Source organism: Epargyreus clarus, unplaced genomic scaffold (genome assembly GCF_041222505.1).
Source record: "Epargyreus clarus isolate Ecla_fem2 unplaced genomic scaffold, WU_Ecla_fem_2.2 ptg000029l, whole genome shotgun sequence".
NCBI classification, from domain to species: Eukaryota; Metazoa; Arthropoda; class Insecta; order Lepidoptera; family Hesperiidae; genus Epargyreus; species Epargyreus clarus.
Window position 1 is genome coordinate 7068341 of NW_027332235.1, and position 16071 is coordinate 7084411.

A 16071-nucleotide genomic window follows, 5' to 3' on the forward strand; every position below is an offset into this window, starting at 1 on the left:
ATATACAACAGCTTGAAATATTTAATAGAAAATACATATGTATGAAAATTATTATTTTTTGTATGGCCACACTAAAATATTATTTTATAAAAATGTGCAGAATATTAGTACCTACAAACGCCTCATACATTCTAATGATATCAATAGAAGGCAACAGCTTGAAATATTGCATACAAAAATACATATATATGAAAATTATTATTTTTTGTATTGCAACATTAAAATATTTTTTTACCAAGATGTGCAGTTTATTAGTACATATAAACACGTCATATATTATAGGGTTGTCAAAAATATACAACAGCTTGAAATGTGACATACAAAAATGCATATGTATGAAAATTATTATTTTTTGTATGGGAGCACTGAAATATTCTTTTACCCAAATGTTAAAACTGCTAGTATCTACAAACGCCTCTTACATTAGAATGACATCAAAAGGAAACAACAGCTTGAAATATGACATACAAAAATGCACTTGTATGAAAATTATTATTTTTTATATGGCAACACTGAAATATTTTTCCAAAAATCTGTACAGTCTATGAGTACCATTAAACGCCTCATACAGAAAACTGACGTTTAGTGATGCTGGGCATGGTGGTGGTGGTCTTTAAAGGGAGACAACAGTCCGAAACACCATATACAAAAATACAAATGTATGAAAATTATTATTTTTTGTATGGCAACACTAAAATATTTTTTAATCAAAATGTGCACAATATTAGTACGTACAAACGCCTCATACATTCTAATGTTACCAATACAAGACAACAGCTTGAAATATTACATACAAAAATACATATGTATGAAAATTAATATTTTTTGTATGGCAACACTAAAATATTTTTTTACCAAAATGTGCAGTCTATTAGTACATACAAACGCGTCATACATTATAACGTTGTCAAAAATTTACAACAGCTTGAAATGTGACATACAAAAATGCACATGTTTGAAAATTATTATTTTTTGTATGGCAACACTGAAATATTTCGTTACACATTGGTACAGTCTATAACTGCCATTAAGCGCCTCATACAAAAAAATGACCTCAAACGGCGGCAACAGCCTGAAATCTTCGATAATCCTGTAGAAAATGCATTTGTATGAAAACATTTTTTTTGTATATGGCAACATTGGATTTTCGATTTTTTACATAGGGTCCATTTGAAATAAACAATATCTCCCATACATTACTTATATGCCCTGTCTACGGTTTCCGCCCAAGTACTCAAAAAGTGAAAATCGCGAAAAAAAATTCTGTATCCCAGTATTGCCAGTTAATTAAGATGAAAATGGTCAAATGTCATTACGACGCCCAAAAAAAATTGTCCTGTGAAGAAATTTCATTCAAAATATTTCTCCTTCTACTTTTTACATTTTTGAATGAAAAGTTCCAAAAAATGTATGAACGATGAAAAAAAAAACTATACCTGGCAACACTTCGAGCCGAGCTCCATGACCGCCCGATACAAAGCAACTCGCTCAAATGTTGCCAACCTCAAAATATTTCACTTCGAAAAATGCATTTTTTCGTACATTTTACAAAATGGCTGACACAAGGTGCGCCATCTGATTTAAAAAAAATAATATTGCCATATGATAAAATTGAGGATACAATCCGGCCAATAAATCAAAAATGTCGAAAAAATATTAATAAAACCATCGCGCTACGGCCCCACAAACACACCTCGAAAAATGAAAGATTTCAAACTTAAATATCTCGGCGGCCATCTTGATTTTCCAATTTTTTATAATATTATCGTAACAGTCGTCCCACAATTAGCCGAAAATGACACCAATCTCAGGTAGGCGCGCAGAATAAAAAAAAAGTTGAAAATCGCAGGAGGGCCGCCATCTTGAATTTTTGTATGTTTCCCATTTTTCCTATAACCACCATAATATACCGAAAAAATATCTCATACATTATTACTATCCCCCAACAAATAGTTTAGGCTGGGCTACTCGAAATGTCAAAAAAGTGAAAAAAAAAATCTAGCTCCCAGTGTTGCCAGTTAATTTGGATGAAAATGGTCAAATGTCATTACGACCCCCCTGACAAATATCCATGTAAAATATTTTCATTAAGAATGTTTCTCCTTCTACTTTTTACATTTTTGAATGGAAAGTTCCAAAAAAAGTATGAACGAAGAAAAAAAAACCTAAACCTGGCAACACTTCAAGTCACGCTCTACAACCGCCCCATACAAGGCGATTCGCTGAAATGTTCCCAACCTCAAAATATTTCACTTTAAAAAATGCGTTTTTTCATACATTTTACAAATTGCCTGACGAACGATCCGCCATCTGGTTAAAAAAATAAATAAATCCGATTTGGTAAAATTGAGCATATATCCGAGAAAAAAAACGAAAAAAATCAAAAAAATATTAAAAAAAACACATCAGTGCCTCCCCGCGAACACACCTCGAAAAATGAAAAATTTCAAACTCAACTATCTCGGCGGCCATCTTGTTTTTTCAACTTTTTCTAATTTCATCGTATCAGTCGCCCTCAAATTAGCCGGAAACGATACCGATCTTGGATAGGTGCAAAATAAAAAAAAAAGTTGCCCAATCCAGCTCGGCCGCCATCTTGAATTTTGAAAGTTTCAGATTTTTCCCATAGACACGGAGGCAAATAAAAAATTCCACTCATACATCAAACCCACCCCCCACCACTCCTTCAGGTCGATGAAGTCGATTTTTCGTAAAACTGAAAAAAAATTCCTGCGGCCAGTGTTGCCAGTCGACATCGACGAAAATGGTCAAATGTCATTACGACACCCAAAAAAAATATTCCTGTGAAAAAAGTTCATCAAAAATATTTCTCCTTCTACTTTTCACATTTTTGAATGAAAAGTTTGAAAAAATGTAAGAGTGGGGAGAAAAAAACTCAAAACTGGCAACACCTCGGACCGAGCCCCACGACCGCCCCGAACAAACCAAATCGCTCAAACGATGCCAACCTCCGAATATTTCACTTCAAAAAATCCGTTTTTTCATACATTTTACAAATCGCCTAACAGACGACCCGCCATCTTGTTGAAAAAAAAAATAAGTCCGATTTGGCAAAATTGAGGATATATCCGAGAAAATTTTAAAAAAATGGCAACAAAATATTAAAAATCCCAAGAGATACGACCTCCCAAAAACACCTCGAAAATTGAAAAATTTCAAACTCAAATATCTCGGCGGCCATCTTGGTTTTTCATTTTTTTCCAATTTCATCGTAACACCCACCTGAATATTATTCGAAAAAGAAACAAACATCAGGATAAAGTAAATAAATAAAAAAGTTAAAAATTTTAAATCGGCCGCCATCTTGAATCTATGGCATCTCATATTTTTCCCTTTGCCTCGGGGGGGAGAGGAGAAAACCCGCCATAGACAACAAAGTCGCTCCTCGCCGGCATCATGGAGAACGGCATGTCAGTCAGTCAGTGGTAAGTTCAGGATTATATATATATAATATCTGTTTTAGGTCTGGGTGTGTGTATTCTTGCGGTCTTTACATGTGTCTATGGCACAGGAACTGGAAAATTCTGTGTTTATCAATAATGCCTGCAAATCCATGTTTTAAAATTATACAAAAAATCACAATATAATAAAAATGAAAAAATATAAATCATTGATCTAAATATGTCTTATTGATTTGTCAAGCCATAAAATTCTGTTGATTTCCATATGAGACATAAATTGGCTAACAAAGTTCAAAATTATTACTACTAACGCGCGTGTGTCAATACTTGTAAAGTTGTTTTTGGCTACCGTAGCATGAAAGCTTATCTCCCTGAGGTAATCATTTTGTGATCTCGACAACGCAATGGCATTTGGCAACAGTTCTAGTGTTACTCACCTCACTGATCCGCCAGCCTTTTTAATACTGAATCATCGGTAAACCACAACACAAATAGTAGTAAATGAGCACCAAGCATTATTGAATAGTCGTTTAGTAGTAATAAAAAAGGGCCGCAAAATCTGTACACTTACATACATTACTAGCAATATTTAGAATCTTGGTTGAAAAGAAATACCTATATTTTGAACAACTATCAGTTTAGATTAGTTTCAAAATCTATGTTAATTTGAAGACTATTCGGCTTGATGGACCATTTACATCCGCAGTCAACAACAAAACAAAAACAAAACGTTTTTTTCTCAGAATATTATCATGAACTTATACAAGACATTCAATGTATAGAAGTATCGACATATTTGCACGTATCATGTCGTGATAGTGAGTCATGATACTAGTATCGAATTAATTTCAATCATAAACGACCATAATGAAGGAGTCTTTTAGTAAATCATTATCTCGACAATTGTGCCAGCGATAATTATTCAGGTTTTTGCTGGCTACTCCAAGGCTGTGGTTAAATTAATTTGCTAATTGCATTGTTATTTCAATTCGTGCAATTTAACTTTTGATTTCTATGGTATGCGATGACCTGGCCATATTACATCCTTTTAAAATTTTGTTACTTTGTCTTAAAGCACAAAATGTTGCATACCTTGTTTGTATATTCCATATCATTCCAAATTTGGACTAAGTCAGCTTGGTAGGCCCTTAATAATTCACACTATAAGAGGTTTACGGCTAGTAGTGGAACAGAGATGATGATGATGATGATCATATTAAATAATAGCACAAGTAACGTATACACGTGTCTATTATGTAACAGTTTTTGAATTAGAATTAGTCTGTCATGAAAAAAACAAACTTCCCACGTATTCTTGTTAATAATCATCCATTGAAATAAATTTCCTTTACTGTGTACCATTGTAGCAAATAGTTTTCAATAATGTTTTAATTTAAAACCAGTCCTATACGACTGAAAGTAAAAATATTAATAATTTCTTAATTTATGGATTGACTTATTATCATGTTTATCAATCTTGATACCTTTGTTTCTCAAGGGGGTCTTCAGAAAGAAGAGTCAAATCTCTTTTTATAGGCAGCGAATAATAAAAAAATGAAAAATTAACTAAGTTTATATCATACAATAATTGTAAGTATGTCTTATTATATCATTAAAGATCATTATCCCAAATAGCGAAATCTCTATCTACTTCTCGCTAATTCTTCATATTAATGGATGAGCTATAAAAGTATAACAAATGCTGACAATTTGCATTGCTCTTTATTGAAACAACTAACATATGTGTGCCTAACTATTAGTCCCCTCTACGCACCTGTCAATTGCCTGACTCATATGGGGAGTGCAATCTACGAGCACCGCATACTAACAGTTGTTCTAAAAACACAGGTGTTCGCTCGTACTGGATATGGTATCGAAAACACCGTTAGCCATATATGGAGCATTTTGAATTTACTTTACTACATAAACATAGTAGTGTATGGGACAGAATTTTTTTAACAAACTCAATTGTCCGTGTCTACCGCACCTATAATGTCCATAGAGTTATGAATAATAGTTATATTTTATGTAAAATATGTGTGTCTGTGATAGTCGGAAATAGTAGTACAGAACAGACTCCTTCATCACCAACTAAATAGCAATAAAAGATGGTTTTAATTTAAGTACAGCAGAATGCACAGTACTACAGTGGTAGTACCTAGTGTACTGTATTGTTTAGTATCTACCCAGCGACCTTGAAAATTCTAGAAAGTACGTAATATATTTTTTGTAAAAGAAAAAAGTGTATGCCAAAATGTAAGAGTGAAGAAAATGATAAGTGCGAAAATCATTCCTACTGAATCCTACATTAATACTGAAACTCTCACGCAATATGGTCCTTCAAGCCGGATTTGGACAAAAATAAACAGACATACCCATATTTATACAATCCTGGCACTTCTAATAATCTACCGATCTGCAAATGCATAAGGACGGTATGAAAACAATGAACGCATACATGCAGTGTGTACTTTTCGGCCTCAAACAATGATGACAATGACATTGTTTTGACGTTACGTGGGCTTCATAAATGGCCTGCAGACTATTTAGTTCCAACAAACATTTATTACCAACCTTCCGGTTGCGAGTTTGTCAATAAAAACAAACACGCCTCTTAAAATCAAATGTATAGAGCAATAGGAAATAAACAGTAGTTCGAGATATTCCTATACTTATTTCTGCCTTATAGTTGCAGTGTTAAGCGCTACTATGTTCTCATTTGATAGCAGACATAGTTAGCCAAGGCATTCCATTTTAGTCCTCAGTGGTAACAACTATTTTGTATTCGATCTCGTGTTAGACTCTATTGATCGATTACAGATGTCCATGGACGGCTGTAGTCACTTACCAACACGACTGCATGCTCGTTTTCTACTCATAGATTACAAAAATATATTGAAATTGAATCTTGCATGGAAAGTATAAAGAAAAAACAGACAGGTAATATTTGACTTAGATTTGACTAGATTCAATTAGACTCCGAATGACAAAGCCGTTACCGGTTCGACACGTAAGAGTCAATATGATCTGCAACAAGGAATGCTGAACTTATATACCCGTATAGATGTTTATACTCGTCTTTGTATGTCCAAGGTCCACATTGGGACTAGTAGTACGGGCTATGCGAATAGAAAGTGTCATTCATTCACTCCGAAACGATTATTGTGTGGCTGTGCGTACATGTATATTCATGATTGCAATTTTATTATCATCGAGTATATGGAATACAGGTATATAGTAATAATGTTTATCGGTATTCGTATTAGAACGGCATATACTATGTCTACGGCTGTATGCAGAAATGTCATATTCGTGCATATTAAGTGGTAATTTTAGTCTATGGACATTCATAAAACAACCTTTATATGATACGTCATAGAAGCGTGGCTTTTAAGGACTAAGCCTCACTTTTACTTCATTCTTACAGCACCTTTCGTATTATAATATAACAACTTTTGGAATGTAACGTTTATCAAGTCATTAATGTTCCACATCTGCGACCGGGTCTCCTCTCAATATGAAAGGATTAGGGCATAGTCCACCACGCTGGCCAAGTGGGTATTGGTAGACTTCACATACTTTTAGAGAACATTTTTTTTAAGATCTCTCAGGGTGCAAGTTTCCACACGATGTTTTCCTTCGCCGTTAAAATGAGTGAGAATTAATATCTAATACGCAGATTCAAATATCAGAGGTGCGTGCCTGGAATTCGAACTTCAGACACCTCGGTCGGGAGGCCAAGTTTCAACCACTAAGCTACCATTGCCTTTTCGTTGGTAATGTTTTCGAACTACAATGCCCAAACTGGTTCTAAAACATATTTAATACAGCTTAGTGTACAATACCCAAGATACTAATTCAAGTCTTATGTTCTCAAACCTGCCCATTGTATTCTGATTGAATGTTCTCGGCTCGGCATTATTGCGGGGGCAAAAATTATAATCATCATGGTCGTTCAAATGCACAATTCATTTGATGTCTGTATAAAGACTTTAAAATGTAATTTGGCATGAAGGAATAGAAGAGAAAGATTTGTGAATCATCACGTTTAATGTTTTTGTTATAAAACTTCAATTAAAAACATATTAAGTATTAGGTTTTAACTATTATAAATTTGAAACAATATTGTTCTTCTGGACTATTTTACCTTTTATAAGGGACATATTTAAAGTAAAACAATGTTTTCCACCTAGTTATCTTGGTAGTAGATCATTCGGTTTTAGGTGATATGTAGATCATCTATCATATAGGAAAAAGCACTTATGAATATTCATACAAATACTGAATTATACAAATATTAATTTAATATTTTCAAACGTAGATTGTCTTTAAATACATTATTTGTTGTGAGTTGTCAAATTACGTTAAATAGGTAATTTTGCACAAATGTTAACATGTACAAATACTCGCAATCGAGATCATCTCATTACGTTTGTTGTCAAAGATCTTTTACGTATAATTATGGGATCACGTATTTCGTTGCACGTTCTCACTCTCAGACATTATCGTTTGTAGCTGAACGTCTAATTCAGTGTTAGCATCAGAGATAAATAGACGCACAATTAGGACAATTAAATCTAAAAGCTCAGGTTAAAGTTGAGACGAGACAAATTCCCAAAGCCATTGTACTTTATTCTGAGATGTGCTCTAAATGAGAGGCGTATTGTGAGAGAAGTGGCGCGTGCGATCTGACCGCGAATGCTCACGACTTTGTGTCGTGACCGCTTTCAAATTGCACGTCTGTTTCCATATACTTACTATAGAACCATTTATAGAGTAGGATTCTAGTTTCGTTGTAATGATATTGAGTTTTTATTAAACTATTTATAATAGTAGACGTGTTGCTAGGCGTGGAAACGAGTCAAAAATTCGCATTTATTTAGCAAAAAAGTAAAAAACGTTTTTCTCTCTTGCTTGTTAACTGATTTTCTTCATTTTTTTGTTTTGTATGTAAGTTTTTTGTTTATAATCGAGCTTTAGTATTACTAATAAAAATATGGTCAAATTTCGATTTTTGACCTTTGATTTTCGTATCTACTCGTACATCTTGATTGTGATTTGAAGCATGTTGCTTATATTAATAAAATTATATACTATATCACTAAATAGCTACACACCTTCTATATCATTATTTCATTTCATTGTTGTAAGTCATCACCCCCCATAAAATGGTCATTGTCCTTTTGGTGTTAGAATTCCGTCGCACTTTAAGTACTCTTATCTCAATAATTAGTTAACGTATTAACTATCTGAACTTAAGCTGAGAAAACTGACAGATAATGTAACAATTGTTAATGGGACTAGTCTTTTTGGATGAGCTAACGACTACGAAGGTACTCGAAATACCCTAACAAAACATAATAGTTTTGTTAGGGTATGTGAGGGGACTGATAAAGAATTCTCTGATTTCTTAATTTTCTAACACAAAGGGAGTTTGTGTCAGAAAATTATTAACAAGCAAATGCTCAAATGGTAGCCAAGCAAAGCAACTCAAGACAGGACTCGTATCCTGATACATAAGTACCATAACATTATGTAAGACGATCGAACTTTGAAAGATATATGAAACATGTTTTGCAAAGTTGAGGTAGTTAACTCATAATTGTCCCACTGCCGGATACGGTTTCCTCTGAGATCGATAGGGCTTTAGGCTATAGTCCACCGCGCTGGCCAAGAATTGGAAGACTTCAATAACCCCTCTTGGGTTATTGAAGTCTTCCAATTCTCGAAATTCTGAACTTCTTACAACATTTTTAACTTATTTGATAAAAATAAACACTTCATTATAAGCCAAGCCCTTCAGTTATGAAAGTGTTAGAATCCTAATGAGCGAGACAAACAATGATGCTTTGTGAAGGTCGTGTTGATGTAACACCGAACACTAATGTAAAGTCGCGTGAAATTCTGTTTGACCATCAATCACATGTTAAACAAATCGGTGGAGTGTTTGGCAATAGAACAGTGCTTTTCGTTGGATTTTCTATGTACCTTTAACCTTCCATTCACGGCTTCGTTTGTGTTCATACGATTTATTAGTTCTAGTGTAAATAAGAAGTAAAAACTCTTTCAAATCATGTCTAACGGTATACTATGAAATGGTTTTCAATTTTATATCTATCACAATATTCTTACATCATCCTTATCAATATTATAAAAGCCAGTGTGAGTTTGTTTTTTTGATACACTACGATTAACTACGTAACCGATTGTCATGAAATTATTTACACACGTTGTCAAGGGTTCTGAAAAGGATACAAGAGCATCTTGTATGCCGAAAAAAGTGCCATTCCTGAGGGATACATAAAACCGAACCGCCAGCGAAGGCGCGAGCAATAACTACCACATCTTATTTATGAAATTGTGCACCAATTCAACATATAAATATAAAGATATAGATAGAAACAGCAGAAAAAAACCACATATTCTAAATCTAATTAAGTAAAAGATACAGAAGATATCGTTTCAGAAATAAGAACTACTTGTAAACATAAAGTGGGACTAGGCTTTTAATAATACATGGGCTTTTGACTCATTGTCACAGTGTTATCTTTGGAAAGTTTCCAGCTTCGTAATGAGTTCATTAGCTAGATTTCAGATTATACGTGTCGCCTACAACGCTCTTTTGTGCTTCTTTGTAAAATTAGCTTCACACTTCAGTTTTATATATAGCCTATACCTACTATATCATGTCTTAATTTTAATGATTCTCTACCGAAGATAAGTTTTCAAGATTTTTTGCAAGTTTATCCACACACGTTTTAATTTTTCAATCAAATACAATAACTAGCGTAGGGATTTCAAAGAAAACAATTATATCAAAAACATGAAGAGACATTTACGTTCGTTATTTACGTTTTCTAACTTTAATCTGCCCTGATTATTGATAACAGAATCATCACTGCTGTCGATAACAGGTGACTTCAAACAACTGTCTAAGGTCTTATCTCATAGCAAAATAGCATTTTCAATAATTCAACAATTTTGCTTTCAATTCTTCATTCAAAAGTTATTTTACTGAACTACCGAATAAAATAACATAACTGAAAGTAATGGACTGAATGGGCAAGTCGTGATTTTGACAATCGTAGAAATTCTGTAAAGAATACGAAGCTAAGGAATTTCAATCAATTTTAATACAAATGTTATAATAGTCACGAATCTTTATTGTCAATATAAATTCAATTTAGTGCTTCCGTACTTTTCATAAATTTGATAATGGATTTTATAATTTGTAATTTTACACTTAGTAAAAATGCTAAAAATAATACATAGTATTCATGGTTCGATTACAGCACCAATATTCTTTTAACACAATATTGAAATAACAAGAGAACAAGAAGTCGTACTGATGGGTAGAGCGTGTTACTTTACCCTAGAAAGAATTAGAATTCTATCTGAGGTCGGACACAGATGTGTTATTACCCTGAGGGCTGAGTGAAAATGCTCCTTAAAATGTTACTTACAAGATTTTTCAAAGGAGAACCACGCTACGAAAACGCTACCGTTATTGGACAGAGATAGGTCTTATATCAGGGCGTAATGTAAGTTTTTCCAATTGGAACACAGGAAACTACCATAGGTCTCCATAGTATTTGATTGATTACAGAAGTTCAAAAAAGGCTACCTACATTATTATGTCATTTTGGTTTTAGCAGTTCGAATCAAATATTTTTAATTCTTCTCAAATTAGGTATTTGACCCTGTACATATTGCCAATGTAAACAAACATTGATTTATAAGCATCACCCTACGCTAATTCAGAGCGTATTCTATTTTCACCTTCACCCTAATTTAGAACCTTCTCCTAAATCACAATATAAATATGACGGAAAAATTAGATACATGTTCGTGACATGCGAATGTCGAAACGTGTGTCAAATATGTCAAGGTGTTAATGAAAACGCCCCACGGGTCACGCTTCATGAGTCCTCTGGGCCAGCAGTACTCAACCTTTGGAAATTAACAGTAATTCTCAAATTCTGGTATTAAACATAGGAAAACTAGGAAAATTTCTGTTAATTGGGCTTCATTCATTTGACTAAACAATGTCATCACATAATTAATTAAACGTAAGCCAATTTATTTTCAGTAAAACTGTTTGTGAGTTGTAAAGTTGCTATATTTTGTTTTGAAGAGCGTGATAAGGAAAAAATATTCATAGCTCAGGAGTGCGACAGTAATGACTTCATAATGATAGTTTTCATATTGGTCGTAACTTTAATTATACACTAATGTTGAAAATTATTTCACAGATTGAAGTTTGAGCACCTCTGACGTAACCCAGGTTACGCATTTAATATAAATTTTTGATACATTGATCACAAGGATAGCGAATTACACTGATGTAATCTAAAGTGGTGTTTTTATAACAATACGTAGGGGAAAATGACAATTTACAGTGAGAATTAATTTAAAATCACCCAGGGCAAAATAATAGCAATTAATAGGGGTTTATTAATTCACATTAACTAATTTTTAATACTTTATTTAAATTTTTTAACCAATGGCTTTTTAAAGAAGCACTGAACGCCAAATAAAATGGGGTTTAACTCTACATTAATGCCCCCTAGTTGGGCACGGGTCTTCTCTCAGAGTGATAGGATTTTGGACCATAATCCACCACGCTGGCAAAGACTTAATATTTTTTATGAACTTCCTAAAAGATAAAGCTTACTTATCTTTATTAGAAGAACTCTCTATGTGTAGCGTTTCTCGCGATATTTCTTATTATTCTATCTATCTATTTTGAAGTACCTGATTACCGTCACAATATACCTTTTCAACTTCTTATATATAAAATTCTCATGCCACAATGTTAGTTACCGTACTCCTCCGAAACGGCTTTACCGATTTTCACCAATTTTTATATGCATATTCAGTGGGTCTGAGAATCGGCTACTACCTATTTTTCATACCCCTAAGTGATAAGCGTTGTTCACCCTTAACATTTTTTTAATTATATGGCAACACAACGTTAGCCGGGTCAGCTAGTTTAATATAATATTAATATGTTGCAGTACGTACGTCCATATGTACTCGTAATAAAAGAAATAGGTTACAACGAAGAAATGAAATCCTACGTGACTCAACCGGGATTTGAACTAGCGACCTTTTCGCATTCTAAGCCGCATTTCAACCGACTGAGCAACGAATTTTATATTCAGTATATTTCGCGCGTTCGAGTCAATGCACTTCACGAACGACCGAGGTCGCAAGTTCAAATCCTGCTCCGTCTTTTTTTGAGTTTAATTTTTGTTATTAATGTTCATAAAATTTTACTTTGACCTCTGGTTTTAATTATCATAAATATTCCGTACGTACATTTGTGATCGCAAAAGTCGACAAGATTGACAGCCGCTTTTTCATTACAAAACCTTGCTTTTCTGTATAAAAGTTTATATATATTGATGATGATTATTGATGTTCCCACAGATATTTCACTTAGTCACAGTGAAATGTGCCTAAGTGGAACATTATATTCGATATAACCTATCCTTTGAACATCATAAGAATGTTCTCAAGTTTTATACTTTTTAGAGCGCTATTTTAGGAAGTCCGGTATTTCTTTTTTTTACTTATATTTCTCTTTAAGAAATATTTATCTTACTCTGTCCAACTAATCCAACGGCTGTTTCCTTCAATCTCACATCGAGGTCGTAGTGACTCAATTATAACACTAACCTCTTACGAGTGTCGTAGAACCAACAGGTAAATCTAGATTACACACAGTCATTAATCACGACCAACGGGTACTACGGATGGTAAGTACAGTATGAGAAAGCACGTTATTAAGATAGCACATGATTAAAATACCGTCATAACAAATACTGTAGTTTTAACGACTGGGCTAGGCAGCTTATTAAGATTTAAGAACATCTTATTAAGAACATAAATACTTTATACAGAAAACGTTCGAATTGTTAAGATAAAGCAAAGAATTTCTTAATAAATTTAAAACTGATTATTATTTGGAAAATATAAGAAGATTAGAAAGCTCTGAAGATGCGTCATAAACCATTTCTTTCCGACGTTATTTTATAAATGCAAATTATATTTTTGTTTTCCTATAACAGTTTTTATAACCAATAAATATTTTTCACTAAATCTCCATTAAAATAATCACAGTTAAAAAACTTCAACTCCCATCAAATAGCAAAAATGCAAAAGGATTAATGAAAAACTTTACTTTTACTTACTTACGAAAAAACCTATGATATCGAAACTAAAAATCCAGTACATACAGTCACTGACGAAGCTAGCTACAATATCTTAAACAACCCATATCGATTTAACGCATCAACTTGACCCATTTCCGAATAGAACAGACATGAATTACGTTCGAAATTTCACGATAGCATTGCCAAGCGTGATACAGACCATTTCTCATCGCTAAATGGGCTCATTAATCCAGATTTCAACCATCAATCACCAAGACTACCGGAACCAATGAGACCGGTCGTCGACGCAAGAAACGAACATAAAATAAAAATAGTACTTCGCTAGAAACCAGGCAACCAAGAGAAATTCAATTACTTGTAGGGACCATTGAAATGGTTAATCTACTTTTTATTAGACCACAAAGTTGCAAATGAGCATGAAATTCCATCAGTTCACGATTATGACTTACAAAGTATCAACCTTATTAAATAGGTATATTCATTAGGTATAGGTATATTAAATATTAAAGTTTAGTTTTGGCACGGTAATCGTATTTGTAGTTTTGGTACAGTATATTATATTGAGTATTTTAAAGCCATCAATAAAGGATATTATTTTAAACAATGTATTCCTTTATATCATCATTGGAAAGAAGTAGAAGATAACGGCTTGTGAAAAACCAATGTAATATCAACTTCTGACTTCTTACTATTAAATTACTATTTTTATGACGCACTATTTCAATTACCTATGTATATGAGATATGCTTCTCATAAGTATGCTTTGTTTATTGCATTCGAAGGACGGAGGTTTCTATAATCTTCGAAGTAATATTATTCGTACTTTACATTGTAATGATGATTATGATCAATAGCATCATCACTTTGAATAAGGTGTCCTTTTGTTTGTATGCAGTTTTCATTGATTTCTTTTGCTTTAGTTTATTCTGAAATGTCCAAACATTAAAGAGTATTTGCTTCTCTATCTATATCATATATTTACTTAGGACCAATATATTTACTTAGGACCAATAGGTCCTCCGAGTAATGTGGTCAATTTATTAAGCCCTCCGATCCGGGCCGATGGGGTCCTCGAGTGGCGATCACGTTTAGGCAATGGGAGCATAGGTCGCCCCCCGTCCAGGTGGTCCGTCGACTTGAAGGACAGGAAACCACTGGATTTCCAGGGCAAGGGACCGGTTGGAACGGCGCCAATTAGGAAAGGCCTACGTCGAGCAGTGAATCTTAAAAGGCTGATTGATGGATGTACTCAACAATCAAAATTTAGGAACTGAGTTGAATCATTTCGTCAGAAGTAATTTGTTCAGCTGTTTCTTGCTAACTACTCCTATTCGATAGTAGTAAAGCAGTTACGATTTCAATTTGTCGGTTGAATTCAGTCGTCACCTCGACACCTGTTGGTGTTGTAAAATCAATACTAGGTAAAGTACTTATTTATGTCTAACCATATTCTGTATTTCCAAGGCTAATCTATACTACATTTGTATACATTTATTGTTAGTAACTTACATTATTTGAGATGTCCTATGCCAACCATGCCATAAGATGGTAGTTTAAGACAGTTCAGAATATGGTAAATTGTACGCTTTATTGTTATTATAAAACTAATAATCGTGTAATCTTCGAATATAATACAAGAATAAAGAACGAGGTAAATATTACAGAAGTAACATAAGGCACAGTAATGGCAAACGCACTAAGCTAAAGTTATGATACATATAAAATAACAACTTTATACTTTTCTTTAAAAAATGTAAAACTTATTTCTGTCTTAATTCTAAAAATAACTCAAACGACATGTTTATTAATATTTCGATAACGTTCAATTAAACACAAAAATGCCATAATCGTTATAGGTTGCGATATATTTATGTAAACGAATCGACCTCCAAAATAGGTCAACCGTCCCCTAAAATAAGCCACAACCCTCGGCACGCTTATAGACGATAACATTTTTAACTAAGTTCATAATAACGCAGGCTGGTTTAGAAGTATTTGATGTATTTATATGATTTTCTGCTCGCGATTCGTAGGTTAAACCTTCTTTTAAATACTTTAACATTATTATTATGTTTTTAAAATTAAGCACGTAATAGAAATTACTTAACATTTGCTATACATATATACATATATTCATACAGCGTGAAGATACGTGCAGTACTGAGAGTTCTTTCAAAAATGTTTTGAAAGGTGTGAAAAATCCCTCCAATCGCACTTGCTCATCGCGGTGGAGTATGGACTAAACTCCTCTCTCTCACTATAAAGGGATATTCGTACTTATTAATGGGACAGTAACAGGTTGACGACGAAACGAATATGCCAGAAGAGAACTTTGTTCCCTAAAAGTTCTAAATCGTTAGAAAAAGAGTTTATAAGCGCTATCAAAATTTCCATACGTATACAACTAGAACAAGGCTATTAAAACCTTCATTATTATACATTACAACTATTATGTAAAACGGATAACAGGC

General features: G+C 33.4%; 1 protein-coding gene across 2 annotated transcripts in view; it reads right to left on the reverse strand.

Annotated features, from left to right (window-relative positions):
- Positions 1–16071, reverse strand: part of LOC140754518 (uncharacterized) — a 55677-nt gene that overhangs the window by 15856 nt on the left and 23750 nt on the right. The window lies entirely within an intron of this gene.